Below are 19,080 nucleotides of genomic sequence, written 5' to 3'. Positions count from 1 at the left end.
ATTTTGGTTAAGGGGTATTTAACCTATACAATGCAACCATATTAGGATTGTGCTTAGAGAGGGAATTTCAGTCGGCTAATAAAAGAGGGAAAAAAAAGATTAATTGGAAGTTTTATATAGTTAGTGATGTATAAAGATCAGGAAGACTATGGGTTTGACTGCAGTTTGTAAAGCTGATCAATGACACCAGTTGGCCATCACTGAAGGATTAAGTTATGAATCTCTCACATTCCCCATGTTGTGCAAGCTATTCAATGTGGACAGTATGTAACTTTCAACACGCTGTGTGCCACAACAACAACCAGTACTTCTATTTATATAACACCTTTAACTGAACTAAATGTCCCATGACATTTTACAGTGCTGTGATTTGAGAAAAAAACCCAAAAATATTTGGGTAGATGATCAACAGTTTGGATAAGGGAAGGTGTTAAAAGAGCTAGAGAGGTGGTAATGCTATTGAGGTTGAATTTGGTGGGCTGCTAAATAGGCTCTGCTCTATGAAAAGAAATTAGAATTGCAGGGTCATGCGGCACAGAGACAAGCCCTTTGGCTCACCATGGACATGCTAACCTTTATGCCCATTTACACTAATCCTATTTGCCTGCATTAGGATCCTATGACCAGGTTCAGGAACAGATGCTACCCCTCCACCATCAGACTACTAAATGACAAACTCAATTGGAGACTTATTTAAGGATTCTTACTTGAATTTATATTTTCTGTATTGCAGTCAGATTGTTTACATTTCTTTTTTGTATATATATCTTTATTTTTTTAAATTTTTTTATATATATCTTTTCTCGAGTACAGTTCTTTGCAATACTGTTAAGTATAAACTCTGCCTGTCCCACAGGAAAAAAGAATGTCAGGATTGTATGTGATGTTATTAGATTTAGATTTAGAGATACAGCATGGCCCATGTGTACATGTTTCGATTAGTGCCAAATTCATGCAGTGTAGAACTTGGCAGGCTAGTGACGAGTATGGTGGACTAGTCCAGTCCTAAGTGCACCAAAAACATAGATTAGGGGTTTTGTAGTAACAAGTTGATTTTATGATAGTACCAAGGTCAAAAAGGGGAGTGCTTGCAATTATCTTGGGGGTCAAAATGTTCCACATATTAAAAACAACCAAAAGAGTAGTATTTTTCTGACTGATGGTCTGTGACCATTGGTGTTCCACGGGGTTAATGCTACGACCTCTGTTGATATTATACAGGAACCATTTGAATGAAAATGTAGGTGGTCAAATGAGTAAGTTTGCAGATGACATAATATGGGTGGAGTTGTAAACAGCAAGGATGATTGTCAAAGGACACAAAAGAATAAAGATCAAATGGAAATTTGGGTAGAGATGGGTTATAATCCTGCCAATCATGAGGTAATGCAACAGGAAAGTATTCAGTAAATGGCAAGACTTTTTGTGGCATTGATGCACAGAAGAATTGAGGGGTGCAAGACCATGAAAATGGCGCATAAGTGGATGGGGGTGGGCGAGGGGTAAAGAAGACAGATAGCATGCCTGCCCTCATCATTGACATTGAGTATTCATCTGGGAAGTTATGTTATAAATGTGTACAAATTTGACAAGGTCATATTGGGAGTATTGTGTGTAGTTCTGGTCACCACACTATTGGTAGGACATGAAACCTTTGGAGAGGGTGTAGAGGAGCTCCACCAGGATGTGGTCTGATTTGGAGTGTATTAGTTATCAGGAGCGGTTGGACAAATTTGAGCTGTTGTCTCTGGAGGCTGAGAGGCAACTTGAAATTAGCATATAAATTTACGAGCAAGACACAGGCACCTGAAAACAGGAGAAACACACAAAATGCTGGAGGAACTCAGCAGGTAAGACAGCATCCATGGAAGGCAACATTTCAGGCCGTGACCCTTCATCAGTAAATATAAATTTATGAGAGGCATACATAACCTGGATCTGTTTTTGTTTTCTCTAGAAAGGACAGGCCAAACGTTAGAGGACAAATATTAGTTCAAGAGGGAGATATGCAAGGCAAGTTTTTTTTTTAAATACAAGGATTGGTAGGTGCCTGGAACACACTGCCAGGGGAAGTTGTAGAAGCAGATATAGTAGCGGCCGGCGCAGATTGCCATGATGTCCTGCGCCAGCTGCTCCTGGTAGGGGCAGCGGGGAGGGGGGCTGTCAGGCGCTCACCAGGTCATTATCATCCCCTTAGCAGCCGCTTTCAGGTGCCTAGGTGGACTTCAGTGCTCCGGCGATTATCCCTCTCAGAGGAGGATTGGAAAGTGCACCTTGGAGGTGACTCCAGGTGGCTTCCCGACAGCCGTATAGGGGTAGAATATGTGGCTTTACATCGGGGTATTTTGGCCACCTGAAAGTGCCTTCTTCTCTCTCGGCTTTTTCAGGTGCATTCTACGCTAAGAATGCACCTGAAGCAGCAGAAAGTGGCCTTTTAAATTGCCGTTCAGGTGGCAGCGTTTAAAGCGCAACGTAGCTCACCTCAAGAGCGCCTCCCGCACATTCAGGTGGCCTCAAAACAGCCGCATATTGCCTAAACACGTGGCTTTTCATGTGGGGCAATTGGCCACCTGAAAGGGCCTTCTGAGAAAAGCCACGTTACTCTCTTAACTGCACTCAGACTGCGGCACCGGACCCAATCTTCTGAGTTCATTATCTGTGGCTTTCTAAAACAATAATCCATTACTCCCCTGGCAAGTCCAAATAACATCTACTTGTGAAGCCCTGCTTCAAAGTTTCTGCAAAGGCACTCAGGGCCTGGACTGTCTGGCTTGAGCAGAGCTCCAGCATTTTAAATGAGATCTGTTTTGAAGTGTTTGTGTGTGACCCACACTAAAACAAAAACCTGCCGCAATTGATCTCCTTTTGAAACATATAGAAGACACAACATAATCGGTCACACCCTTGATGTCCTGGGCTGTGCCCACTACGTTTTGCAGGGATTTCCACGGGGTGGGGTGCAGTGTCCCCCATACCAGAAGGTGATGCAGCTGGTCAGCAACATGCAGTGCTCTTCCCTGAGCAGTTTAGCTCTCATTCTTTGGCTGATAATAGTTAATAAGATTTTTTAAGCCATTAATATCATGATTTAAAACAAACGTGCTCGTTTTGGTTATTGAGATGTCAAGTCCTGGTTCTTGGGTGCGCCTGTACTTGTCTGGTCACATTCCACCCATGCAACTGGCGTCTCCGATTTCCGCAGATACGTGAAGAGGTTCCCCCATGGCCCTATGTTTTATGCCCACAGCTTTCAGACGTCCATGCCCCCCCACCCCCCGACCACTCCCTCCCTCCCTCCCCGCTGAGAGAATATGGTCCCATCATCTGACCCCTGACTTTTCACACGGACGCTGAAGACACCAGTCTCCATGTACCTCCATTTCCCGGGTGCTGACGGACTTCGCGGGCGTTTGGAACCAGGGGCGGGCGGGGGGAAGAGGAGGTGACACCGGGCTCGGCTGGGCAGGAGCTGCCTCTTGTTCCTCAGCGTGACCTGCTGAGTTTCTCCCCGGACACCATTGCTTCTTCCAACTCGATGTCGCTTCTCTTTATCTCGACGGTGGTTCAGCGCCTCCTTTTGAGCCTTGAATAGGAAATAACAAGAGACGGAATCTCTTGAACGCTCCTGATCTTTCTTTCTCGCCGCCGTTGACGCTCCTTCCAAGGTACCTCTGACCCGTGGCTTGATAACACCCCGGGGTGAAATCGGATTTTCCTCTCTCGCTCCGTCAAAGGCGCCCTCGAATTGCGACCTGTTGTTGTTTTGGGCTCGGACTACAATCCCCAACACCCTTCGCCAGCCAGAGAGCTCAGCTGTCAGACGCGATTGCAGGTGGCTGAAACTGACAACGTTCAGCTGGAGGGAGGAGGAGGGGGAAAATCTGCGCCAGTTTCACTCAAAGCCACTTTCCCTGGCGGGGAGGCACTCGAATGAAGACTCCGAGCATCAAAGAGCCGACCCGGAGTTCCTGACTTCCAAGGGTAAGTGACGGTCGATGGGATACAAAAAAAAAACCCCGGGAACAGAAACCGCTACATTCTCGATACATTTCTGACCAATGCCGTTACAGTGTCCCCAGTGGAAGTATTGAGACCTCCTCTGCTCATCGATCGCAACGTTAAGGTCAGTTTAAACATTCTGTCCAACCTGGGAGGGGTGAGAGGCGTATTTTAGGAACGACTCGAATCTCTAGTGTTGGGAATTAACATCAGTTTCCATCTTTAAAAAAAAACAAGTCGACAAGAGAGCAGGAGACGGCGTTATTTCATCCTCTACTGTTTACAGCCCCGAAATCTGGACGTAGGCTATTTATACCCTACAAGATGGCTCACATCTTCCCAGGCAGCGACCTCTAGAGATTATTAGTCGAAGGAGCCCAGTATAAACCTCAAGGACAGTCAGCGCCGATGCGGGGTCTCGGCCCTAGACGTCCGCCGTTCTCTGCCTCGTCTCTTCGACTCCCGATTGCAATAAAAGCGTCCCCAGGACAAACGTCCCTGGACCGCTCCCTTTCGCAAGTTTCAAGAATTGCCCCCAAACAAGTCAAGGTTCGGGATCTCCCGACCGCCTTAATGTTTTGCAAACGACATCAACCTCCTGCATCTGTGGAGAAACTTATTGTCGAGAACAGTCCCACAAATACTCATGTCAGATAATCAGATTTATTTCAAGAAACATTGGGGGGGGGGGGGGTGGAGGTGCGTTATTCTGTTAAGTGGAATTTCTTTTGGACAAGGGTTATCTCAACTTTTGTTTTTGCCTGGGGTGTCTGTGGTTGTAAATAATTCTACCCGTATGTGATTGACAGAAGCGTAAGCACTGAACTAGATAGGGATCTCCAGTGAAAGACTTCTATCCTTGTTTCTTCCATTTAATCACAGTCGCGTTGGTTGGGAGTTAAATATATGCCGGGCACTGAAAAGAGCACCCCCGCTCTTCTTGGAACTGGGCAATGGGATCTTTTGTTTCCAATTCTGAGTGCAGCCACTGTTGAAAGGCTGAGCAGTAAAGGTTAACATTTCACATTTCATTTAACTTCAAAGGAATCAGAGCCAAGACGAGACTAATATCAGATCCACTTTCCCAAGGTTCACAGACCCAAGATGTTCTCAGATTTATTGTCAGAGTCTGTACATGATATCACATACAACCCTGAGATTCTTTTTCCTGTGGCAAGACAGAGTTATCACTTATTTGTATTGCAAAAAAAAACTCTTCAATGTTCACACGTAAACAAATTTAAAAAAAATGCCAACAAACTAACTGCAATACAAAGAAAAAAATCAATAAAATGCAAAAGTAAGAGTCTTTAAATGAGCCTCTAATTGAGTTTATTGTTGAGGAGTCTGACGGTGGACAGGTAGAAGCTGTTCCTAAACTTGGTGGCATGAGTCTTGTGTGGTATCTGTAACTCTTTCCTCTTGGCAGCAGCTAGAACAGAGGGGTGCTGGGTGATGTGGGTCTTTGATGATCGCTGCTGCTCTCCAAGGGCAGCATTCACTCCAGATGTTCTTGTTGATGGGGAGGGTTTGCCTGAGGTGTCCTGAGCTGTGTCCATTACCTTCTGCAGGGCTTTCTGCTCAGGGATATTGGTGTTGCCTGATTTGCTGTGTTTGTCCAGCGTTTTCTGTTTGTGTCACGGCATCAGCTAGCTCAGCTTCAGGGGATGGACTTCAAAGTGAAAGAGTTCATCTTTAACTCCCTGGGCTCATCTTGGATGGAATTGAAAATGTGCTGAGGGGCTGTGGGTTTCTGAGCTAGGGCATCCAAGTCTTCTGTTTGCAGAAGTTGCTTTTGTTGACTGTGGACATTTAAGGTAGAAATGGAAATGACTGGACAGGTGAGCAGGTCAGGCAGGATTAACAGAGAGCAGAAGAGTGAGTCGTTTAGGGTCAATGCTGTTTCATCAGTTATTGATTTGAAACTGAACCCCTTTCACACTTGCAAGTGATCCCAGGATTTAACCACCCATCGGCCTTTGAAGTGGCAAGTGTGAAAGCAAAATCAGCTCAATGCGGGCGTCAGATGTGGGAGAGGGGGAGAGAGGAAGTAAATAGCAATAGTAGACAATTTTTAAACGGCGTGAGAAAATTAGTAGTGCACAATTTATAAAGACCATGGGAAAGAAAGCAATGGCGAATGTGACTTCCCAGAATGCCGTGTAGCAGAGAAGACCCCCCCCCCCCCCCCTATGAATGCTCCATCTATGCAGCTGGCATATGGCCCTTTCACGGCCGCATGCATTTCTGCGAGGGAAGATCCACCATCGGTTTTTCACACTATATTTATAAATTGTAGGCCATAGCACTACCAACTTTCCCACAGTTTAAATTGTACGCAATAGCGCTACTAACTTTCCCACTGTGGTGATAAGCTGCTTTGAGGTCGAGAGTGGAGTACACTTTGTATTGCGCTATCTAATTAATCATTTCATTGATGCGCGGCAGGTGTAGGTGTCCAGGTTAGTGTAATGGTTGATTGTCTGGCTGTAGTCAATAGCCAGTCGTCTCTTAGTGTGATTTTTCACGACTACCACCTGGGCTTGTCACGGACTCTTACTAGGTTCAATTACTCCCTCTTTAAGCAGTCTCTGGGTCTCCGCTTTGATAAACTCACCATCCTCTTTGCTGTAAGAACGGCTCTTAGTGGCAATCGGCTGACACTTGGGATCAATCACTGAAAAGGGAAGGAGCTTTGATCTTTAATATGGACAGACCGCAGTAACTAACACAGGGGATGGTAAGTGTAGGTAGTGGCCCACTGAAATATAACACTGCACTGTTCATCTGAGATTGAATATCTAAGCCCAGTAACATGGGGGCGCAGAGCTCCGGTATAATAAAGAGCCAAACATCAGCAAGATAATGTCCCTGCAAATTTAAAGTAACTTTACACTTGTCCTGTACAGTTTTTGTAAGTTCACTGCAAGCCATCGATATCTTTCGGTTTGCTGGATATCTCCGCAAATTTAAGGCTCTGGCAACTTTCTCATGGCTGTAGCTGCCAGTACTCCCCAAGTCTATTAGGCAATCAAGAGTCTCACCATTCACCTCTCCCTTCATAGTTGACCATTCCAGTCCGTAACATCCCCCAAGCTTTACAGTCAATTGAGCTATCACAGGGGATCTCACCTCGCCGTCACTTGAAGTCGGTTCAGCCTGCTTGTCTGAAGATTCCCCATTTTCACAGTTGTCTTCCAATCCTGCAGCTCCAGGACGCATTTTCTTGGTGCTTCTCTTCTTCTTATCAGTGGGAGTACTTTTCGCCTTACACGCTTTAGCGAAGTGGCCGAGTTTCCTACAATAGCTGCAGGTAGCTAATCGAGCCGGTCACTTCTGTCTGGGGTGCCGGCTCTTATCACAGAAGTAGCATTTTTCAGGGTTTCGCCCTTTTCTTTCCTTCGGGGTTCCAGCACTCCTGGATGTTTCCTTTTCGGTTTCTAGCATTTCACTGGATCGCATGGCACTTCTCAGTGTTTTGGCTAGAGTGACTGCCCGGTTGTAGGTTAAGGGCTCTGTCTCCAGCAGCCACTGTCAGATGTAACTGGAGTCAATCCCGTTGACTAAAGCATCCAGCTCCAAGGCATTGCGGTGTTGTAGCACATTGACTGCCCTGACATCACATTCGTTTGCCAGCGAGTCGAGGGCCAGTGCACAGGCAGCATCACTTTCCCCGGGTTTCTGGCGTCTAGTCAGCAACTGGTGTCGAGCAAACACCACATTCCGTGGGCTGCATAGTAAGCAGACAGACGTTCCCGGGCTATAGCCAGAGTGGTAGCTCCTTGCGTTACGGCGAAAGGGACCTCACCCAGCAGAGGGTTCAGGTGGCCCCACTGTTATGATGAAATTGTACAAGGCATTGGTGAGGCCAAATTTGGAGTACTGTGTACAGTTTTGGTCACCAAATTATAGGAAAGATATAAACAAAATAGAGAGAGTGCAGAGAAGGTTCACGAGAATGTTGACAGGATGTCAGGGTTTGAGTTACAGGGAAAGGTTGTGCAGACTGGGGCTTTTTTCTCTGGAGCGTAGAAGATTGAGAGGGGACTTGATAGAGGTGTTTAAGATTTTAAAAGGGACAGACAGAGTAAACGTGGATAGGCTTTTTCAATTAAGAGTGGGGGAGATTCAAACTAGAGGGCATGGTTTAAGATTGAAGGGGGAAAATTATAAGGGGAACATGAGGGGAAATTTCTTTACGCAAAGGATGGTAGGGATGTGGAATGAGCTTCCGGCAGACGTGGTCGAGGTGGGATCATTGGTTACATTTAAGGAAAGACTGGATAGTTACATGGAGAGGAGAGGACTGGAGGGGTATGGACCGGGTGCTGGTCAGTGGGACTAGGAGGGTGGGGATTTGTTACAGTATGGACTAGTAGGGCTGAACTGGCCTGTTCTGTGCTGTGTGGTTATATGGTTATATCGTATCGCTTCATTGACCACGTTGTTTAGAGCCATGTAGTAATCGAAACAAGCAATCCAGTGGTTGAAAATTTCTCTGGCCCTCGGGGCAGACTGGTCGATTATCAGCCGCTCTAGCTTGAGTGCTGCATCCATTTCTGCTAATAAAATTGAAGTGCCAGTTGATGAAGTAGACAAAGACGATGTGGTCAAACAATAATCATAGCTTTTATTAGCAGAAACTCCTGCTACAATAATGAAAGACATTGGGTTAGGGTTATATCCAAGGGAGTGTCCTTAACAGTAGAGATAATGCACCGCCAATGTTAGTACAGCAAGGCTCGCCAGAGGGGAGACAGGCAGCTTGGCAGACATTCACCACAGACTTCCCCTGGTAGAAGAAGGGTTAAAAATCAAAAGGACAGCTGCTAGGAAAGACTGAAGCAAGCGATACATGGATACCATGTTTGGCATTGAGAATACTCTAAAAGCCAAAATACGCCAGTATCGAGCAAGCAATTGAAATATAATGAGATGTTTTATGAATATGTCAGCCTATCAGGTTGTTTATGAGTTCTGGTGCTTCTTCTCAAAACAGGTGGCCCCTTTGCAACCGTGTGAACTGGTACAACCACCCTGTTTAATAATTGTCCACTATTGCTATTTATTGCTCGCACATTCTCACGGTCCCTTATAAAGGTTTATATAGGTCGGCACCATAACAACAGGGGCTGAAGGGCTCATACTGTGTTGTATCTAAAGCTTAATTATAACTATGCACGATTAAGTTTGTTCAAATAAAGATCATAATATACTGATCAGGATTTAGGGCAGGTCTACCATCACTCGATGCATCGTGACGTCACCAGTAGAAGGTAGAACAGTCCTAACCCCGGGGATGACTCCTTGCAAGTGTGAAAGCGTTCAGTGTCCCAGTTAGGAGTGGTCAAGTGTGAAAAGCCAGACCCCCATTACTGTCCCAGGACACTGAACAGCCAATTTAGTGGGATGCAAGTGTGAAAGGGGCTAGAGAGTCACAATTATACTGCACAGAGCAGGCCCTTCAGTCCAGTTTGTCCATGCCACCCATATAGTTTTGGGATAGTGCAGGAAAATGGCACTGAGGTGAAAGATCAGCCATTTTGTTGCAGAATGGTGGAGCAGGTTGAAAAGTGGAGCAGATCCATCCACTATTGTTCCTAATTTTTCTGTCCTGGTGCCTTTCTAGCTGTCCAGAAGGCCTTTAATTAAAATGGCTCAATGAATTTTAACAACTTTAAAAGGATTTGTAATACTGTGAGTTGTGAAACGGAGTGGAGGGTGAGTGTTGGTGGTGGTCAGCTCTGAGGAGAAGGTCACCATAAGTTTGGAAAGTGAGCAAATTGACAAGAGAATTTAAAAATGGTTATGTGTGGGAAGTGCTTTATTCCTCTTGAAGAAAATAGAATTTTCACATTGATTTTTAAGTTTAGACATACAGCATGGTAACAGGACCTTTCAGCCCATGAGCCCGTGCTGTTCAGTTACACCCAATTGGCCTAAACCCCGGTAGCTTTTGATGGGTGGGAGGAAACTAGAACTTTTGGGGAAACCCGAGGAAGAACATACAAATTCCTTACATAACAGCACTGGATTTGAACTCCGGTCACTGGTACTGTAACAGCGCTGTGCTAACTGCTAGGCCAACAGTGCTGACTATAAGTTGAGAATAAAATGTTCTTGGAGGACGATGCAATCTGAAAATACGTGGATTAAAAGGGGCATAAATGGGAAACAAGTTTATTTTTAGATGACTAGAATTGAAACGTTGAGTTCATGCTAAACTCATATTGAACCTTGGGTAAATATCACTGAGACTAATGTGGATGATTCTGCCTGGTTTGTAATAGAAAGGATCGAGGGGACTAGAAAAGTAATCAAAGATGTTTAAAAGGCTGATAGCAGAACTGATTGTAAAGTACTGAAAATTATCATGAGATTCTAAAAGGTGCTAAACAACTGCAAGATTTTTAAAAATTACACTATTTTAATAATTTTTTATTTTTCATACTGTGAACCATGTCAACCAAAATACATCCAAACATTTCCCTCTTAAATATACACTGTGGCCTTTTCTCCCATTTTCCTCCCCCCCTACCTTCCCTCCCCCCTTCCCACCCCCCTCCAAACCCATTAAACGTTCAACATGTACAATACAATAAAACCATTAAAAAATGTCATCACACAATGAAAATAAACAAGAAAATTGTGTCATCTACTTTTACACACTGGATCAAGTCATTTTGTCAAAAAGTCAAAATTACACTTTGTTGCTAAAATAGAAACCAGTGGAAAGATAATTAAACAATAATAATGTAGAGAGATTATAATATATTGGAATTGGGGCAAGAACCAAGGAGAAAGAGAACCTGAATAAACTCGTAAAAATTAAATGGGGACTCACGATTCAAATGAAGTTAACTCTATTTTCTTACTCCCCGTTTCCTTGTTTATGGTTTGTATTAAGGTTGTAACAATGTGTTTACTGTACAGTGTCAGTTCTATAAATGCCTTGTGGAACTGAGCACATAACAGGAAGACTGAGTCCGATCAAAGCCGTAGCTTTCACTTTATCCAGGCTGGGGAATTTTTGAGTGTTAAATGAATAAACATTCCTCCCCATTTCCACTTCAATTTCTTCAACCTGTGGTCAAACAGAAGTTAGTTAACATGCTGACCGATCGCAAAAAAGGAAGATGGTGGTTGGAGGGCGATCATCCCAGTCCTTTGATATCTCTGTGAGAGTTCCTCAGGGGCGTGTTCTCGGGACAGCCATCTTCAGCTGCTTCATTGTTTCAGAAGAAATGCAATGCTGGCTGATGTTCATCTCCACTTGCAGTTTGAGCAGCAACTCTTCATCCGTTTGCTAAGGCAACAGTTAGCAGATGGCATGGTATGTCTTCATCTGAAGTGCGCACACATATTTACTCCTTCTTAATTGTATGAAGAACATGGTATGTCTTCATCTGAAGTACGGACACATATTTACTCCTTCTTAACTGAATGAAGAACAGAGGTCTGGCTGGCTGTTCTTCCATCATTGGGGATGAACCTGATTGCACTGATTGGTTGAGGCACTGAACAAACGTCGGAAAGTCTGGAGCCAGTTCTTCAAATGTAACAAAGGCCCTAAATTTAGTCATGGGTGATAAAAGTTTAAATACTTTAAAAACTTCTTTTGTGTGCAATTGTAGTACTGTTAACCAATGCAGTTAAGTAACAAAGAAAGCAATTTTTAGCAGGATCTCATTAACTGATGCATTATCAAAGAAAATCAAACCTTATCTGACATTGTCTGACACCGAAGAGCATTGTGAAGTGGGGTAGTGGAAGGAGTTTTGTCCCTGGGTCATGTGCTTCTTGGACAGTGAGGGGTACTGAGACAGTTTGTGGGGTATGACTCTGGGCAACAGTGGAGATGTGTTGTTATTATTTGGCCCCTTTCACCTTGAGGAATGATTCTCTTTGAAAAGAAACAACACGAGTCCATTTCTTATAACCCATAAGATAGATAAAGCCTTCTGGATGGAGTAGGTTTTCACCTCTTGTTCAAGGGGCATTGTGGCCTGTGAAAACATTCAGGCAAATTTCTTTGTATCAATTTTGTGCAGGAATTAGGAAGATGGAGCAAGAAGATGGTGTCTGGCAGGCTTTAAGAGAAATTACAGCAAATCTATACCATTTATCTGCTGTACCTCCAAAGTGCTCAACACCTTCATCCAACAAATATCTGCTGACCATGTCCATAAAAGCACCACTTTATCCATAAACTACTGTGGAGGAAAGTTTTGGCTTATTTTTGGGTGGCATGCTTAGTGGTTAGTGCAATGCTGTTACAGCACCAGTGATTGGGGTTCAAATGCCGTGCTCAAACTGGGCGACACATGCTTATGGCCGGAAAGAGCCTTTTACTGTTTTGTCTGGTCTTAATTTAAAATTTTTTAAAAATTAAAATTTAAATTCACATTTATTTTTCTCATGCTTTTTTCTTTTGGATAAAAGGGGTTTCAATTTCATGTAAATGAGAGTATTATCCAGAAATTCATCTATAACATTTTCCCCCATTTTCCCTAATCTCTTTTGTGCTGTTTTGGAAAGATCTTAAACAAAAAAAAATCATAAAATGCAGAAGAGCCAGTTCTGAAACAGCACGTGGGTTTCCTTGTGTAATGTAATACCACTTCAGGAAGACTAAGCACAAGGGTTTGAAGGTTAGTTGTCCAAAAAGGATTCCCCAGATTACAACCATCAAACCTGCAAATGCTGGATGGCATGACATTGGAAACCTGGCAAATTTCTATAGATGTAAGGTAGAAAATGTGCTGACCAGCTGCATCATGGTCTGGTATGGGGACACCAATACCCCTGAGTGTAAAGCCCTAGGTTCAGGAATAGCTGCTACTCCTCCACCATCAGACTCCTCAACAATAAAAGAACTTTATTGTTCTTTTCCCTTCTCTGTATTGCACAGTCAGTTTGTTTACATTTCTTTATTTGTTTACATGTGCATGCTGTGTACAGTTTATTTTTGCACTACCAATAAGTGGCAATTTTGCCCTGCCTGCAGGAATAAGAATCTCCAGATTGTATGTGATGTCATGTATGTTCTCTGACAATAAATCTGAAATCTGGTGCTGACAAGGAATGAATGCATACTACTGTTATGGGAGCTGGGTGGCAGAGTCCTCAAGGGAAGAAAGAAAACGTGGACAGAATTTTGAAGAATAACGTGTGCAAGAGGCAGCTTTCTTGTGTAAAAGGAATGTTAGGTAGGAAACTGCCAGAGGGTATTGGAAGGGCATGAGTGTCCTCTATGAATTCTTGCAGTTTGGAAAGCCAGCAATTCACTTGAATTCAATGATGAAAAATAAAAGTTTCCCCATTTTACTGGCTGAATCTTTTGTTAGTTTCTGTAATGGAAGAGTGAGCAGCAAAGTCACTGGTGGCACACGAGAGAAGAGCAAATTGCAGGGGTCCCGAGGCAAAGTGTTTGATCCTTTGCATCAACAGGAGAGCAAACATTTAAATCAGCTTCAACTTAGGTGGTCACAGATCTGAGTTATGGGAGGATTGCCTATATAGGCTTTGCTCCTGTAGGAAGCTTTAATCAGAGAACACTTCCTGGGAAAGCCTGGCTGGAAAGGTTTTGCGCGCCACCTCTTTTGCCAGCTGATTATGTGCTCTTTAACTTATTCCTCATCTAATGATCATGGAACCATTTTTATTTTGTGCAGAACCTCTGGCATTTCTGGCCATGTCATTTTGATGGGGAATCTGCTGAAACTAGAGGTTGGTGACCAGGATAAAGTTTGGGTCGGTTTACTTGATGTTTGCATTGTAGAGTTGTGTGGCACCCTGTAAATGAAAGCAGAGGAAAAACAAGTTCCAGCCTTTAAACAATTTCCAATTTGAATCTTTAAATCTGGTGAATGAGCAGTGCTAGTTATGATGGCCAATGAGGTGAAAAATTTCACCAGGACTACTTAGAACATTGAACATAGAACATGACAGTCCTCGATGTTGTGCCAACCTAAATATTCCTACCAAAAAAAAACTAAACCCTTCCTTCCTCATAACCCTCTAGTTTTTTTTTGATTCATGTGCCTGTCCAAAAGTCTTTTAAATGCCCTTAATGTTTCACTCTCCACCACCACCCCTGGCAAGGCATTCCAGGCCCCAACAACTCTCTGTGTAAACAAAATAAAATCTTACCCCTGATGTTTCCCCTAAAATTTCCTCCTATCATTTTGTACAGATGTCCTCTGGTGTTTACTGTTCCTGCTCTGGGGAAAAAAGCATTGACTGTCCACCTATCTGTGGCTCTCAGAATCTTGTAGACCTCTATTAAGTCACCTCTCAACCTTCCTTGCTCCAAAGAGAAAAGTCTGAGCTCTTCTAAACTTGCCTCATAAGACTTGTTTTCCAATCCAGGTAACATCCTGGTAAATCTCTTCTGTACCCTTTCCAGAGCTTTGACATCCTTCCTATAATGAGGTGACCAGAACTGAATATTCCAAGTGTGGTTTCTCCAGAGATTATTAGAGTTGTAACATGACGTCTCAACTCTTGAACTCAATCCATATAACCATGTAACCATATAACCACTTACAGCACAGAACAGGCCAGTTCGGCCCTACTAGTCCATGCCGTAGCAAATCCCCACCCTCCTAGTCTCACTGACCAGCACCCGGTCCATACCCCTCTAATCCCCTCCTATCCATGTAACGATCCAGTCTTTCCTTAAATGTAACCAATGATTCCGCCTCAACTATGTCTGCCAGAAGCTCATTCCACATCTCTACCACCCTCTGCGTAAAGAAATTTCCCCTCATGTTCCCCTTATAATTTTCCCCCTTCAATCTTAAACCATGTCCTCTAGTTTGAATCTCCCCCTTTCTTAATTGAAAAAGCCTATCCACATTTACTCTGTCTGTCCCTTTTAAAATCTTAAACACCTCTATCAAGTCCCCTCTCAATCTTCTACGCTCTAGAGAAAAAAGCCCCAGTCGGCACAACCTTTCCCTGTAACTCAAACCCTGAAATCCTGTCAACATTCTCGTGAACCTTCTCTGCACTCTCTCTATTTTGTTTATATCTTTCCTATAATTTGGTGACCAAAACTGTACACAGTACTCCAAATTTGGCCTCACCAATGCCTTGTACAATTTCATCATAACCTCCCTACTCTTGAATTCAATACTCCGATTTATGAAGGCCAACATTCCAAATGCCTTCTTCACCACACCATCTACCTGAGTATCAGCCTTGAGGGTACTATTTACCATAACTCCTAAATCCCTTTGTTGCTCTGCACTCCTCAATTGTCTATCATTCAATGTATATGACCTATTTAAATTTGCCTTTCCAAAATGTAGCACCTCACATTTATCTGTATTAAATTCCATTGGCCATTTCTCAGCCAACACCTCCAGCCTTCCTCAATCACCTTTTAATCTACAGTAATCTACCTCACTGTCCACAACACCACCAATCTTTGTGTCATCCGCAAACTTGCTTATCCAATTCTCCACCCCTACGTCCAGATCGTTAATATATATAACAAATAATAGTGGACCCAGGATCGAACCCTGAGGAACTCCACTAGTCACCGGCCTCCAATTGGACAAACAATTTTCTACCACTACTCTCTGACACCTCCCATCCAACCACTGCTGAATCCATTTCACTACCTCTTTATTTATACCTAATGCTTCCACCTTTTTTCCTAACCTCCTGTGGGGAACTTTGTCAAAAGCTTTACTAAAGTCCAAATAGACAACATCCACAGCTTTCCCTTCATCAACCTTTTTTGTAACCCCCTCGAAGAACTCAATCAGGTTTGTCAAGCATGATCTACCCCTGACAAAACCATGCTGATTACTCCCTGTACCTCCAAAAATTTGTAAATAGCATCCCTCAGAACACTTTCCATTAACTTGCCCACCACAGACGTCAGACTTACAGGCCTATAGTTCCCAGGTTTGCATTTGGACCCTTTCTTAAACAGAGGAACCACGTGACTAATGAAGCCCAGCATCCCATAGGCCTTCTTAACCATCCTATCAACCTGCGCAGCAACACTGAGAGCAGTATGGAGAGAACTTAGGGAATGACAGAGTATGTATGAGAATGTGTTTAAAGGGGGGGGGGGGGGAAATGTCCTTATTTAAAGGGCATTTGAGATAGAGTGTTTTCAGGTAAGGGGATATGAAAATCTCACTTCAAAAGTTCCTTACACCATCAGCAGCATTGTGTTGGGTCCCCAGAAACATACACAAAATTGGTTAATGCTGAGTTAACACTGTTTTAATCAACACAAAGTGGAGGTTTCTGGCTCTCTGCAGTTGAATTTTTCAGCAGATGCATTTGAATAAAAGAATTATGGCTGAAAATAATCTCAGCAAGGGAAATGTCTCCTATATTTTTTGGAATAATTTGAATTAATTTAATCATCAAAACCAATAAGTTCCCAAGGAGCTATTTGTAGGTTATTGGTCTGAAACATCTCCAAAATGAAAAAACCTGTGTCCACAGTATGTCCCTAATCTATTTGTGAACTTTGTCCCTCAGTGAAATTAGTCACTCATTCTCAATTATTTCGCTTCTTTATCTCCGATAATTAAAATCTCCACGACAGATGAAAGGAGAACTTTTAACCCAACTTTTCTCCACCGCTCATTAAGATCATGCTTGATTTGATCTTTGACCTCAGCTTCCTAATCCCCTTGAGTCCCTGTGTTCCAAAAACCTATCATCTATCTTGCTCTTGAAAATAGTCAGTGACTCAGCATCCACAGTGGTAGAGCGGTGGAGTCGCTCCCCACCATGTCCATGCTGACCCGTTTGCCCATCAACACCAATCCAATGTGCATGCATTAGATCTGCCCTATGTAAATGCCTGCAAAATGTCATCATCAGGTATGAGTCCACCACCTCCTCTGGCAGTAAGTTTCAGATATCAACCAACCACTGCATTTAAAAAAAAACATATTCCTCAGGTTCTTGTAAAACTCAATACTCTGCCTTCAATTTTAGAGACCCTCACCATGGGGAAAATATTCTATCTATCCTATCTGTGCTTCTCATAATTTATATCCATCCATCATGCCATCTTCAGTCTTTTTCACTCCATAAAGCTGAATGCCCTAATTCTGCTCCTAAGTCTCCCAACCTCTACTCATAATTAAAGTTCTCCATTTTGGTGAATCACCTCTCTCCAGCAACATCACATCCTTTCAATAGAGTGGCAACCAGAACTGCACAAAATACTCTTCTGTGCAAACTAACCAGTGTTGTGTATCATTCTAACATAATGTCCCAAATTTCTATCTATGCATTGATCCCTGAAGCCAAGCCTGCAGTTTGACTCTTTCACCCTCTGTTGCCACTGTCAGGGAACTATGTACCCATAGGTGTCTTCTCACTACTATTTCTTAGTGCCTTGCAATTTATTGTATATGTCCAACTCGTATTTGACTTCCAAAAATGCAGAACCTCACATAAGAAGAAATTCTTCTTCACCTCAGTTTTAAGTGGTTAACATTTCATTCTTGCTCTCCCCTCTGGGTTTAGACTCTTAAATTGTGGAATCATCTGCTCAGCATTTACCCTGATTGTACTTTTTAGAATCCCATTTCATTGTAAACATTGACCATTAATGTTATTACCCTCCGGTTTATTTTGTGACTGATGCCTCACTATAATTTTCATAGAAAGGAAAGAACTACTTGGCGCCTTTCAAAATCCTAGAACATCCCAGAGCTGTTTTCAGCAACTGACCATGATGTAAGATAGGAAGTGTGGCATTTGGGGCTCTGCATTTCAAAATCCCATAAAGAGGAAAATTAACAAAAGCTAAATAACATACAAAAAAGATTGAATAAGTTGAGCTAAATCCTGTGGAGGGAGAAACAATGAGCATTTTGGATGGTAATCCAAAATGGAAAATGTTAGAGATCTGATGGGTGTAGATAGAGTTAATATGAGCAGGCGTTTTTCACTGAGGTTAGTAGAGATAAGAACTGGAAGACTTGGATTAAGGATGAAAGGGGAAAGGTTAGAGAACCTCGGGGCATTTCCTTCATGCAGAAAGTGGGAAGAGTGTAGTAGGAACTGGCAGCTGGATTTATAAATATGGGCTCAATTTTGACTTTTAAGAAAGATTTGGACAGGTACATGGACGGGAAAGACAGGGAGGGACATGGTCCAGGTGCAGGGCAATGGGACAAGGCAGAATAATTGTTTGGCACAGACTAGAAGGGCTGAAGGACCTGTTTCGGTGCTGTAGTGTTCTATGGTTCTTTATTTGTGGTCTTGAGGATGTAAAGTGGCAAGTAAAGAAAGAGGAAAGTAAAAAATCATGTAAAAGGAAGGTAGGGGAGATTAAATAATAAACGTGACCAAACTCTGCAACTAGATTCTCGACTTCCCCATCAGCAGTCCTTAGTCAGTGCGGATCGGCAACATCACCTCCTCCACACTGAACATCAACACAGGGGCACCTGAAGGCCACATACTTATTCCCCTGCTGTATTCCACTCATGCCAGCGCAGCCAAGTTCAGTTCCAACACAATTGGAAAATTCACTGTCGTTAGCCAAATAACTGGAATTGATGAACCAGAATGCAGGATGGAGATCGAGAACCTGGTTGGGTGGTGCCAGATCAACAGTCTTGCTCTCAAGGTCACCAAGACCAAGGTGCGTAATGTTGATTTTAGGAAGGGGAGTCTTGTCTGCATTGATGGGACAGAGGTGGAAAGTACCTTCAAGTTCCTGGGTTTCCATATATTAGAAAACCTCTCTCCCAGCACCCTGACACAACAATGACAAAAGCACACTAATGCCTCTACTTTCCAAGAAGTCTGAGGAGATTTGGCATGTCATCGAATACTCATTTAAACTTCTACTTGTGTGCTATGGAAAGTACACTGACTGGTTGCAACACAGCCTGTTATGATAATTTGAGTGCCCGGGAATGCAGAAGGCTGTTAAAGATAGTAAACACGGCCAGATCCATCATAAGCTCTGACCTCCCATCCACTGAAGGCATCTATGTGAGACGCTGCCACAAGAAGGCAGCCAATATCAAAAAGGACACCCATCATACTGGTCACACACTTGGCTCTCAGCCATTTCTGATG

General features: G+C 43.2%; 1 protein-coding gene across 8 annotated transcripts in view; it reads left to right on the top strand.

The window, feature by feature from the left end:
* The first annotated feature begins 3,293 nt into the window (after window positions 1-3,293).
* The window catches only part of tfeb (transcription factor EB), a 101,555-nt gene continuing 85,768 nt past the window's right edge, over window positions 3,294-19,080 (top strand). For 4 of the 8 annotated variants that reach the window (XM_069941861.1, XM_069941867.1, XM_069941860.1 and 1 more), the window contains exon 1: window positions 3,294-3,981. The gene's annotated coding sequence lies outside the window, so the exon portion shown is untranslated. Of the gene's footprint in view, window positions 4,124-19,080 lie in introns of all 8 variants that reach the window. The other 4 variants (XM_069941864.1, XM_069941863.1, XM_069941862.1 and 1 more) reach the window with 3 other exon arrangements.

The sequence above is a fragment of the Narcine bancroftii genome, chromosome 5 (genome assembly GCF_036971445.1).
Source record: "Narcine bancroftii isolate sNarBan1 chromosome 5, sNarBan1.hap1, whole genome shotgun sequence".
Classification (NCBI taxonomy): Eukaryota; Metazoa; Chordata; class Chondrichthyes; order Torpediniformes; family Narcinidae; genus Narcine; species Narcine bancroftii.
Note: the sequence above shows the minus strand (reverse complement) of the source record. Positions and strands in the feature narration are given on the sequence as shown.